Source organism: Trichechus manatus, unplaced genomic scaffold (assembly GCF_000243295.1).
Source record: "Trichechus manatus latirostris isolate Lorelei unplaced genomic scaffold, TriManLat1.0 scaffold00022, whole genome shotgun sequence".
Taxonomy (NCBI): domain Eukaryota; kingdom Metazoa; phylum Chordata; class Mammalia; order Sirenia; family Trichechidae; genus Trichechus; species Trichechus manatus.
This window is the reverse complement of record NW_004443958.1, coordinates 15,764,265-15,777,938: the sequence shown is the minus strand read 5'-3', so window position 1 is coordinate 15,777,938 and position 13,674 is coordinate 15,764,265.

Here is a 13,674-nt window from a genome sequence, read left to right as displayed (position 1 = left end):
ACCTAACACCACCAAGAAAGCAGCAACGAGAGCAGAGAGTGTCCTTTGGACCTGGGGTTCCTACACAGAGAAGCCCCTATTCCAGGGGAAGATTGATGAGAAGTACCTTCCTCCAGAGCCAACAGATAAAGACTTCCCGTGGAGCTGACACCCTGAATTTGGACTTGTAGCCTCTAAACTGTAAGAAAATAAATGTCTTTCTGTATGTCTATTATAGCTGCACTAGATGGCTAAGACAAGATCCAAGGTATTATCATTTCAACGTAGAATCAATACAAAAGTAATTAATGAGAAATTTTACATTCTGTTGTTAATACTAAATCTCAGTTTGTATTAGCCACAGCATACTGCTCAATAGGCACATGGGTCTAGCAGTTACCATATTGGTAACCCTGGGGAGCTTTTGAAAAAACACAGATACCTGGGTCCAATCCAACACCTATGAGACCCTTTCATGGGTGAATTATTATTATTATTTTTTTGGGGGGGGGGATTTTTTGGTGATGCCATGTTTTTTCACTAATGGAATGGGTGCTGAATCACTGTTTGTTGGTAGTTTTTTTATTATTTGAAAAAAATGAGGTACCAATTGCAAATGGGCCATATTGGTACCATGTTCCATGAAGTACGTTGCAAACTTGGTACATATCGGTACCAGGGCCCAGGAAATGCATCACACTTTCTGGTTACACTTGAGCTGAAACTATCTCACTCAACTTTCAAAAAATACACACAAAATACTAAGTAAACATTGTACTTGCTGCACATACTTGTTATCAGTTTGATTTAGAGTGGGCCATATTGGTCTCATGTCCCATGAAACACATCACACACGTTGTACATGGCCCAGGACGTGTATCAATGGTTTTTACCCCCAAAATAACTCATTTACTTGAATACTTCTGAATGCTGGTAACTGTACCTTCCCAATAACACAAAGGAAATAGTAAACATATTTGCAAGCCTTTTCTCAATATACAGAAGCCAAAAGACACAAAAATTTCACACAATCACTCCTCCGGGAAGCATCCCCTCATACACATGGCTCTCAACACTCAAATGTAGTGCAGACCAACTTCCTTGTTTTTTAGGCAGTTGCACCAGGGTCTGCCACGATGCCAAAACCTACTAAAGTGGCTCAAATGTCTGCTAATACACCTCCAGGGACAGAAAATGTGAGTGGTAGGTCTATCTACCAGTAGCCATTATTAAATCAGAAATGCTGGGCTCAGGAGCCAGGCTTTGCCATTATTTTAAATCCCAGCATGACTCTAGGATGCAGCCAGGCTGTAGACTCCTGGAGGGAAATCCCTTTTCCTCATTCCCTGCATATGCCGGTGAACTTACACAGAGCTGGAACTTTATAGGCACTCAAAATGTGTTTTGTGAACAATTGAGTGAGTTTTGGACTTAGGCATCCTGAGTTCTAGTCCTAGCTCTGACACTAATTAGCTCTGTGACTGTAACCTCCCACCAATAATTTCTCTCTGGACCTTAGTTACCTAGTGCTGCCATAACAGAAATACCACAAGTGGGTAGCTTTAAAGGACAGAAATTTATTTTGTCACAGTTCTGGAGGCTAAAAGTCCAAATCAGGGTCTCGGCCATGTCGATACCTTCCTTGTTGGTAGCCCCAGGCATCCCTTGGTTCCTTGGTGTTCCTTGACTTGTAGACAATCCTTACGTGGCATCTGTCTTCCCAGATGTTTGTGTCTCTGTGTCTATTCTGGTCTTTTTATACCTCAGAAGTGATTAGGTGTAGGATCCATCCTACACTGGAATGAACCCATTAACATAACAAAAGAATAACTCTATTTCCAAACAGGATCACATCCACAGGTACAAGGGCCAGGAGTTCAACACATATTTTGGGGGGATACAATTCGTCCATAAGAGAACTTAACCTTCTACATCAGCAACAGCTACCCCGCTGGACTCGCTGCTCTGAGGCCCTTCTGTCTCTGAAATGAATACTGCCCAAAACATGAGGCAGACCCCCACTACATGCAAGCCCAGCCCAGTCAGGCTTCCCTTTCACAGGTCTTCCCCTCCCTCTGAAGCCCACAGCCCTGGGATCCACAATGACAGGCCCCCTGCTGCTTGCCCTCACTCAACATATGTAATCACCATGCTGGTGGCATCTCCGCAGCCACAGGAAACTCAAATTGCATCTTTTGGGCTTAATATGATGTTTCTGGGCCATTTGACATGCAGTTTCTAAGAGAAAGGCATCTGCTTGGTGTGCTCGGCAGCTACACTAACAACTGGGGATTGGTGGCACTGCCACTGTTTCTAGCACAGGGACAGTTGTGTCTGTGAGCTGCAGGTTCCGCATAGGAGTGGGCAGGTGGGAGAAAGCAGGGCAATGAAGGGCAGGGAAAAGGTGTCTTTTCCATGTGAAATTCGTTTGTATCTATGGTTTTGCAATGACATAAGAGAAAGCACTGTGAGCCTCAGTTCAAGTCCAAAAAAAAAAAATCCAAGCCTGATACTGTCCAGTCGATTCCAACTCATGGTGACCCCATGTGTTACAGAGTAGAACTGCTCCATAGGGTTTTTTTGGCTGTAATCTTTACAGGAGCAGATCACCAGGCTTTTCTTCTGTGGTGCCACTGGATGGGTTTAACCCACCAACCTACCAACCTCGGTTACTAGTCAAGCCCCAATCCTTTGTGCTACCCAGGGACCCTTCCAGTTGATTTAGTATCAATCCAGCTCTCCAACATTACAGGGGGGTGCGCTTACTTGATTTGAGGGTCCCTGGCTTCCTTGAGGGTCAATATCAAGGTAACAGTTCTAGGCTATATGGAAAATTACAGGTCATTAGAGAAGATGGGGCAGAGACTTAGATCCTAGGCAGAAATGTGGAGCAGTTTGTATGCTGGGCTAAGAACCTAGAAACCTCTTCATCACTCTTGCCTCCTCCACCTGACTCACAGCTCTCTTCCATGAGCTTCCATGTATTTCCCGGTCTCCATGGTGCAGCTTCTCTTCTTCCTTCCCACTGCCACAGCATTAGAAAAGGCCCCCCATCTCTCTCCTGGATCCACGTAGTAACTTCCTTACCAGGGTCCCTGCCTCCTCTCTCTACCTCCCTTCTAGTCCATGGCACTTGTTGCTGCCAGACTATCACTCTAAAAGAAGCCAATAATGGTCACAGAAATAGTAATAGTAGCAAGTAGTAAGCATGAGCCATGCACTGCAACAAATCCTTGGCTGGGTTATGCCATTTAACCCTTCAAGAACCCCGTTAGCTAACAGACGAGGTAACAATGACACAAGGAAGGTCACATGACTAGTAAGGGCTGGCACCCCAGTATGACCATTCCCTCCCCTACCTAAAATCATCCATGGCTCCCCATTGCCTACTAAGAATAAGATCCAAACTCCCCAGGATGGCATTCAAGCCCTCACTCCTTGAGTCCCAGCTCTGTCCACTCAGTGCCACTCCCACTCCCAGACTCCAGATGCACAGGTCAACACGCCATCCCCAAATGCACCTGGCACATTCATGCCTCCCGCCTTTGCTCATAGTCATCTCTCCCCTCACCTACCCTGCCTCTGCAGTTGACTTTGCCTTGTCAAATCCCTCAAGGGTGAAATTTAAAGTCACTTCCTCTCAGAAGACTTCCAAGATTCCCCCGGAATCAGCTGGTTTCTGTTCTCTCACAGCACTTATTCAAACTGTGTATGAAGGAATGCATCCACAATACCACAGCGTACCCTGTCCCTCCTCCAGCCTTAGCAGCCCTTTGAGGAAAGGAGAAATGTTTTCTCCATCTCCTCATCCCAATGCCCAGCATCAGGCCTGGAATTAATCATCTTTACTGAATGACTGGATGAATGAATGGTCGGTCTCTAATACAATATCTAAAACCAAGTTGAGGTTAGATCCAGCAAGCTCTGTCAACACGAGATCTTTCCGAATGATCAAACCACCAGGGTGATCAGCTGGCTTGAGAGAAATAAAGTAACTGTTAGGTTTCCCTCAAGCAAAAGACATCTTGAAGACTTGCCACATGTGGATGGTCGTAACCTGAGATGGTGAAAGTTTCCTTTTGCACCAAGTCAAAAGCTTCTTATTAGGCAAAGATTATTTGAGCTGTCATTATGTGATTTGTATTCTGTCAGATACTAAGAATATAGCAAGTGAGTTATTCCTGTCCTCAAGAAGCCCTCCAGATAATTTAGAGGATACACATACATTCTACTGCAATACCATACAATAAGCATCATAACCAGGGTGGGCACAGGGATACTATGGGGTAGCATAGAAGAGGGATAAGGTACCGTAATCCCCCCCAGGAAACCAGACTCGACACTGCAGAAGCAGCATCTTAGTCTAAATTTTAAAGGTAAGGTAGAAGTTTTCCAGATGAAGAATAATATTCAAGGCAGAGGGAGAAGTGGGTGCTGAATCAGGTCATGAGTCATGACAGAGAAGTTTCAAGTAAAGAAATTCATGGCATTTTGTGATGGCTGGAACATGGATATGGTGAAAACTCGTCTCCTTTTAGGTTCCTCTGTGACTGAACCCATACCCGTGTTTTGGGGCTTCTCTACTTTCTAAATCTTGATCAGAGGCCAAACCCCACCTCTCACTATAAAAAAACCCATTGCCGTTGAGTCAATTCCCACTCATGTCGAGTCTATAGGACAGAGTAGAACTGCCCCATAGAATTTCCAAGGAGCAGCTGGTGGATTTGAACTGCTGACATTTTGGTTAGCAGCCTGAGCTCTTAGCCACTACACCACCAGGGCTCCACCTCTCACTACAGAAGCTAAAAATATATAGATCCTATTCCCCATACCCCTAGCACTGAGCCATGGCATGTGACCTGTGCTCATCCAATCAGATGTTCATGCCAAGGATGCTGAACTTGGAACAAGTGACTCAGGAGAAAGGCTGGGGAGAATTACATTCTGGTGGTAGTAGTCACGGCAGTGACAAGAATTTTCCAGGGGAACTGGGGACAGTGGTAACCACAGGGTGGCCTGAGGTATCCAGTGTGGGGCTAGGTTCAGTACAAGCTTTGATGTCCGTGTTAATCGGTGGTATTGGGGTATCTTCACTGACCTGGTCTGTGGGGAGATTTTGGTTGTGGTTTTGGCCACATCACTTGCTTTTGTGCCAACCTATTTCCTAATTTTAATTTCCTTGCCTTCTTTGTGATTCTGAGAACGACTCACTATCGCCTTAGGCTGGAGTCCCCAGTCAGACCTTAAGACAAGGATTTGGGAAGTGAGTCTAGGAGGAAACAGTAGGAGAGTGAAGAAGTGAGATAAAACAAGAGAAGGAAGCCAATTGTTATGAATTGAAATGTATTCCACAAAACTATGCGTTGTAAATGCTAACCTCTATGCCTTGATTATAATCCCATTTGGGAATGGGTTGTCTTTGTTATGTTATGAGGCAGGATTAGTGTAAGGTGTATCTGGGGTCAATTTCTTTTGAGATATAAAAGAGATTAACAAGCAAGCAAAAGAAGCAGAGATGTTGGAAGTGACGTGCCGAGCTACATGAAGATCAACCAGGAGAAGCTAAAAGAAACAAGGACCTTCCCCGAGAGATGACAGAGAGAGAGAGAAAGCCCTCCCCTAGAGCCGGTGCACTGAATTCCAACGTCTAGTCTCCTGAACTGTGAGAAAATAAATTTCTGTTTGTTAAAAACTTCCACATGTGGTATTTCTGTTATAGCAGCACTAGAGAACTAAAACACCAATAGAAGGTGTGCAAATGAGCAGGCTATGCTCAGGGTACCTGGAGCTCAATGCTGGGGCCAACAAAAGGCCTGCAGGTAGAGATCATAGGTGGCAGCAGCAGGAGGCACTTGGCTCACATGGTAATGGTGAGTGCCAAGGGTAAAATGTGGGGCACCCCAGCCGCTACTACACCACTACTTCAGTAAATTATTTTCTGCTGAAATCAGGCCTAATCAACTTCTGTTGCTTGCTACCAAGAACCCTGACAGAATGCAGGCACAAGAATGGGCAGATGGTGAAGATTATGTAGTCAAAGCTAAGAGTCTGGAATTTATTTCTAGAGCAATGGGGAGCTTTTGGAGGGCTTTAAGCAGGAAAAATATGTGTCAGATTTATATTTTAGAACACTCCCTTAAATGGGGCCAACATGAAATCATAAACACCAGTAAGGAAGCTGTTTCACAATCCAAATGGAAGATGATAAATCATTTCCCCCACAAACCCATTATAATGAGTCCTCAAGTGGGCTGACTGTAGTCTCAGCTACACAGACATCAAATCTTGTTGGGGCAGGAGTCTCATAAGTTAGAGCCTTAAAATCTATTTAATAACAGTACAAAATACCTCTGCTCTCATGACAGCAATCAACCTGGGAAATATTTTTATAAAGTCCATTCACTGAAGTTTACTTATGGGTGTGTGGGAAGGTAGAGCAGGCCTCTATATGAAACAGCCCCATTATTGCGAGTTTTGCTTGTTTCCTTCCTTCCCTCCCTCCCTCCTCTCCCTCCCTTCCTCCCTTCTCTCCCTCCCTTCCTCCCTTCCCTCCTTTCCTTTCTCCTTTCCTCCTTCTTTTCTTCCCTCCCTCCCATCCTTCTTCTTTCTCCAGGTATTTATAAACATTCATGTACAAATACCCTGACTCCTCATCATGGTGCTTTCTGTCATAGCTATCTTTTAAAGAAGGAACCCTAGTGGCACAGTGGTTAAGCACTCGGCTGCTAACAGAAAGGTCAGTGTTTTGAACCTACCAGCTGCTCCATGGGAGAAAGACGTGGCCGTCCGCTTCCATAAAGATTACAGTCTTGGAAACCTGATGGGGCAGTTCGACTCTGTCCTACAGAGTCAGTGTGAGTTGGAATTGACTCAACAGCAACAGGTTTTATCTTTTAAAGATGACTACTGAAATATTTATGAATTCAATGTTATAATCCGTAGAATATACTTAAAAAAATTCAGGATGAAGGTGGGGGTGGGAGTCTAGAAGAGACAATATTGGCCATGAGTTGATAATTGCTGAAGCTGGGTAATGGGGATATAGGAATTCATTGTACTGTTCTATTTTTGGATGTTTCAAATTTTTTGTATTAAAAAGTTTTAAAATAATATTGGTTTTTTGTGTCTTCTTTTTTTTTCTTTCTCTTCCTTCCCTTTCTTCCACTTCCATTGATACTACCTCTCCCTAACCCCCACAGCTCTTAGAAGATTTTAGCACGAGCCAATGACCTTTACTTGCCTTTGCTTCTGTGTTTCCTACACCTGGAGGGCCCTTCCCTCCCTCCTGTATCTAGTTACCCTTCAAGACCCAATGCAGAATGTCATCTATGAAATCTGCTCCCACCTCTATCCCTGGGTAGAGGTGATTACTCCTCCCTGGGCATCCAAGGCATGCTTTACATATATCACTGAGAGAGTACCAACACCAGTATAGAAGAGTTAGTAAAGAGCTGACATCTCCAGCAGAGTGTGAGTCCCTCATTCACTCTTTCATGTAAGCATCATTTCTTGCCCACCTGCTATATGCCAGACACCATGTGTCTATGACTGAGATAGAGATGAGTAAGGCCCATTCTCTACCCTCAAGGAGATTCTATTCTACTTGGTGAGGCAAGTGGACAATTTTTAAACAGCATGATTAAGGTATACCATGTTGCAATGAGAGCATAAAGGAAGAAGAGCCCAACAAAGAAGGTACAAGGTAGTCATCCATTGAGCTGAAGGGTAAAGAGAAGTTCAAATGCAGGCTAAGGCACAGCCAGGCTTTCTCAGCAGAAGAAAGAGCACTTGCCAATGCCCAATGACAAGAAGGAATACCTTAGTTTTCTTGGGCTGCTGTAACAAAGTACCATAAATTGGTCGCTTAAAACAACAGAAATTTATTCTCTCATAGCTCTGGAGGCTAGAAGTCTGAAATCACGGTGTCAGCAGAGCTATGCTCCCTCTGAAGACTCAGGGGAGAATCCTTCCTTGCCTCTTCCTAGCTCCTAGTGGTTGCCAGCAATTTTTGGTGTTCTTTGGCTTGTAGATGCATTGTTCCAGCCTGTCTCCGTCATCACATGGCATCCTCCCTGTGTTTCTGTGTCTGTTTTCTCTTCTTTAAGGATACTAGTCATTGGATTGGGGCCCACCCTAATTCAGTATGCACTCATTTTAACTTAACTAATTATGTCTGCAAAGACCCTATTCCCAAATAAGGTCACATTCTGAGGTTCTGGGTGGACATGAATATTTGGGAGGATCCTATTCAAGCCTTGGAAACTCTATGGGGCAGTTCTACTCTGTCCTATAGGTTCACTATGAGTTGGAATCGACTTGACGGCAATGAGTTTTCTATTCAAGCCAGTATAGGTAGCATGGTGTAATGGGAGAATAGCCCGTGGTCTGATACAGGGAAGATGTGGGATAATAGGGCTGAACAGGGAGCCCAGAGCCACATCCCAGAGAAGCTTGTCTTCTTCATTGCCATTCCAGTGCCCCAGTAATGCCTAGCACACAGCAGACACTTGATAAAAATGCACCGTATTAATCAGCCAAGAGATTTGACCATTGGACTTATTAGTATCAGTTTAACTCTTGAGATTGAATGTCTTCAGCACAAAAATGAACAGTGAATTTATCATTTTCCCCTTTCCTCCTTTTTTAAATCCATATCATCGAGGTTTGGGGTGAATTCAAAGCAGAGATGAGTCAGGACTACTGGCAGGACTGGATAGAAGAAAGTAGCTTTCTAATGCCTCTGTACAGGTTCTTCATCTCTCCAGTTCTGAGGCTGTGGGGTGGGGCCACTCCCAAAGAGTTACTGGCAGGATTCCAAATCTGCAGCCATGAGGCCTGCTGCTTCCTCTTTCTCTACCTCTAAATCAATCACGTAAGATTTTCTGAAGCCCTCACTCTAAGTTTAGCTTTGATCATTATCTTGTCCCCTTTTATAAGCCTATTCTCTGTCCTGCCCCAGCAGCAGGGGAGACAAACTGCCTGTTAGCAGACTGACTGCAGAGCCCTTGGAAGCTGCAGCCATTCCAAGGCCGCCTGCTGATGCTTTCACTCTGCAGGACTTCAAAGGGGGGCCCCATGCTCTGAAATACCAGCAGGGAGAAATGCTGGAAATAGATGCAAACTCTGCTTAGTGAGCCTGGGTCTCTTTCAGCTTCGGGCTGAACCATGCCCTGAGGAGGCACAAAGATGAAAGGTCTTGGTTAAGGAAACCAGGGGGTAGATGCAGTGAACAGAAGTGGAATTTTAACCAGCTCTGAGTGCCTCTTGGCAAGAGATTTCTCTCCTGGGCCTAGATTTCCTCATCTATATGTGAATTAATTGGAACAGATGATATTTTAAGTTCCTTTCAGCTCTTGGGGATATATCTACCTCTGGGAAGATGGATGGATAGATAGATGGGTGGATGGATGAATGAAAAAAATTGAATAATAGACTACACAGATAAAAACAGATGATAAAAACCCACTGCCATCGAGTAGATTCCGACTCGTAGTGACCCTATTGCGACAGAGTAGAATTGCTCCATAGGGTTCCCAAGACTGTAATCTTTACAGAAGCAGACTGCCACGTCTTTCTCCTGTAGAGCAGCTGGTGGGTTCAAAGAGCCTATCTTTCTGTTAGCAGCCAAGCACTTAACCACTGCACCACCAGGGCTCCTAAAAACAGATGGTAGATGATGATAATGATGCTGATAAAGAGAGACGATACAGATCGCTAGGTAGTTAGGTAGGTAGGTAGGTAGATACAAAGAAAGGAAGAAAAGGAGGAGGAAGGGAAGAAAAAAAGAAAAGGAAGGAAAGAAGACCAGAGAAGAAAGAGTATAAGAAGGGGATTTGGATCTAGATAAAAATAAGACCTGGATTTGAATCCTTGTTCCACGGTTATTAGCAGATGTTACCCAGTTCCAAAATCTGTGCATTGCTTCAGGTATTTAACTTCTTCAGGTCTCCGTTTGCCAATTGAAATTAGAGAACATCTCACTGTATGTTAGGCCTAAATAAGAAAATATTTATAAAATGCTTCATATTGCCTTGTATCTATTAGATGCAAAAGAACCAAAAACTAATAAAGCAGTAGAGAAGCTCCTTGGTTCTCAGAATCATTAAAAAAAAAAAAAAGAGATACATGCAATTGCCAGACTTGTATTCAACTGCCTACTTGACATCTCCACTTGGAAGTCTCACATCGATCTCGACGTTTTTTGAAGTCTATTATTTTTTAAGTCTATTACTTCTTTCCCATCCCTACATCTACTTGGACCTTATGGCGGATTTGCTTAGACTACTGAAATGGTAGAGTAAATCCCCCCATCACAATATTATTCCATTTAAATCCACCATATACCTAACCCCAAACTATTAGAAACTTAAATCCCACCATGCTCTTCCCATTTTTGTATCTTACCTCCATGTCTTCACTATGTCTGATGTGCTTTTTGCTCCATAATCTTTGCTTCCCCTGCCTATTCTTGCTTGAGTTTCAGCTCAAGAGTCATATCCTCTAGGTACACACCTCCCATCCAAGCTATGCTGGATGCTCCCCTCTGCCTTCTCATAATAATATGCTCTATCTCTGCAATTGTTAATTATTAGTTGTCTGTCTCTTTTCCCCTCCCCTGACACTGGAGTGATTAATAGGCAAGGATCATGTCTTCTGGACCTTTGAATTCTTACTATGTAGCACAAATGATGCAATGAATGAATGACCGGAAAGGAGAAGTAACTAAAGAAAGGATAATATATTAGGAGTCTGCCTCAAGGGACAGGTGATGATGATCTTAACTAGGGTGCTCATTGTAGAAATGCAAAGGGAAGTAATATTTGAAGATACTTAAAAGGAAGAAACATTAGAGGACTTAGGAACTATTGAAGGTAGATTAGGAGGAAAAGGGTTGATTGCAGTGTTCAGGAATGGGTAGAGTGATGAAACTCTACATGGAAATGGGGGCACTGGAATGAGGTTGAGTTTGGGTGATGGTGGGTCTTAACGGATGCGAGACTAGAACTCAGATATAATGTAATTGGAGAGCGATAAGTGATTTCAGCAATACCAGCTGTGTGAATTAGGAAAAAAAAAAAATCCTCAAACTTTTTGGACTACAGTTGAAAGGATAAGAATGGATGTATTCCCTTTGGACATGGATTGGAGCATGACTGGTATGATACCCTTGTTGTTGAATTGATTCTGACTCAAAGCAACCCTATAGGACAGAGTAGAACTGCCCCAGATGGTTTCCAAGGCTGTAATCTTTTACGAAAGCAGACTGCTATATCTTTCTCCCACGGAGCAGCTGGTGGGTTTGGACCACTGACCTTTCAGTTAACATCTGAGCACTTAACTACTGTACCACCAGGGCTCCTGACTGGTATGGTAAGCTACCTATTGCTGTTGAGTCATATTCCAAGTCCTAGTGACCTATAGGACAGAGTAGAACTCCCTACAGGGTTTCAGAGGCTGTCATCTTTATGCAAGCAGACTGCCACATCTTTTTCCCGCTGAGCAGCTGGTGAGTTCGAACCTCTGACCTTTTGGTTAGCAGTCGAGTGTTTAACCACTGTGCCACCAGGGCTCCTGTGACTGGTATGGTAGACACTTGAAATTCATGAGCAACCACCCAAAGACCTTTTTGATAGCTCCAAATTTGAAGATTGCATTGCAGCATATAACTTTCTTCCTAAAATTCAGTAACTACACTGGAGATTTGTCAAAACAGCTTCAGGAATTGCTTTTTCTTGTTTATCTGTAGAGTTTATGTTGGACTCACTTTTCATCACAAATGTTAGATGTAACACATCACTCTTCAATCTGTCCTTCACTTCTACTTCCAGGTTAAGAACTGTCACTTCCATGGGCCTCATCATATATAATAACCCTAGAAATTGGGCAGGAGAGAAACTTTTATCCCTTCCTCCTTTTGCAAATAAGTAACTGTAGTCCAAAAAAAAGGCTGAGGATGTTTTTCCCTAATTCACACAGCTGTAAAGGCTGAAATCACAATATAAACCTGAATGGCTGACTTCAGAATACAAACAATGGACAAATACAGAAACTGAGGCAGAGCCCTGAAGCAATTTGTCAATAATTGCACAAACTACTGCCAGGCTCTTCCATCTGAAGATTACAGGGCTTCAAACCAGTTCATTCTAGTTCGAAACCCTGCTGAGAATTTGCTTTTCCACCCCAGAGATACTGAAGCAGAATCTACATTTTAACAAGATCCGCAGTTAGGAAGGGGATAGATCAATCGATCTATCACCTATCTATCTTTCTTTCTTTCTATCTGTCTATCTTTCTATCTACCTACCTACCTACCTACCTGCCTACTTACTGGAAGGAACCAGGTCGAAGCCCTGGAAGATTCAGTTTTCCACCTACCTGATTGTCTCCTTCTCCTTTAGCAACATTTTCTTTCTTAACTATTTTATATTTTATTACATTTTTTAGCAATTAGAACATTAATATCTACTCCATAAAAAAAATCTGCAAAATGAATAGACATATTAACCCACAATTCAGCCACCCAGAGTTAACATCGTTTATTTTAACAGCCTAGATAAATACAATTTCATGCTTATTATGTTATGTCTACAATAGAGTAGAGATTATTTGTGGTAACATTTCTTTTCACCAAAAAAACAGATGCTAATTTTCTTGTTTTGTTTTTAAAATCTACAAACAGAAATCAATAACCTCCCTCGAAGTGTTGATCAAACAATCATTGCTGGTTAATACTGACCAATTAACTTAAGAGTCCCAAAGGAGACGTACACAATTTGCCAAAGCTGACTTCGAACAATGATGCCCAATCCAGTTAATGTTTACAACCCCAAGGTGCTCACCTCCACTAAAAACCAGCAGTGCACATCAGCCTCAAGGGGAAGGACAGCTCGTGCCCAGAGTTAAAGGTGGACTCCAAGATAAAGAGTAACCCAACTGGAAAGTTGAGGTTCAAACACGCCTGATTTCCATTAACTGGGGTTGCAACAGTCTCTTCAAAGACAAAATGCATTCCTCCCTTTGCACCTAAGAACTCTGCTTCTCCCAGAAAAAGGCCCTGAGCCAGAGAATCGATCTCTCAGAGAGTTACCCTTCATGCTGCTTTTAGAAAAGCTCTCCTTTTCAAACAGCACAATGCCTGCTTGTTGCAAACAAAAAATAGAAAACTAGTAATCACAAACTAGAATTAACTGATATCCCACCATCATTAGTGTCTGAGTCATCTAGTGCTGCTCCAACAGATATACCACTAGTGGATGGCTTTCACAAAGAGAAATTTATTTTCTCACAGTCTGGTAGACTAGAGGTTCAAATTCAGAGCGTCAGCTCCAGGAGAAGGCTTTCTCTCTTTGTCGGCTCTGGGAGAAGGTCCTGGTGATGTATCAGTCTTCCCTTGGTCTGGGAGCTTCCTTCCCTGCACAGGAACCTCAGGTCCAAAGGACGGCTCTGCTCCCGGCACTGCTTTCTTGGTGGTATGAGGTTCCCATGTGTCTCTGCTAGCTTCTCTCTTTTATATCTCAAAAAAAGATTGGATTAAGACACTGTCTAATCTTGTAAACCTCATCAGCATAACCTCATCATAGTGATAGAATTTACAACACATAAGGAGATCACATATAACTTCATCATAGTGATAGAGTTTACAACACATAAGGAAATCACATCAGATTACACAATCATACAATACTGGGAATCATG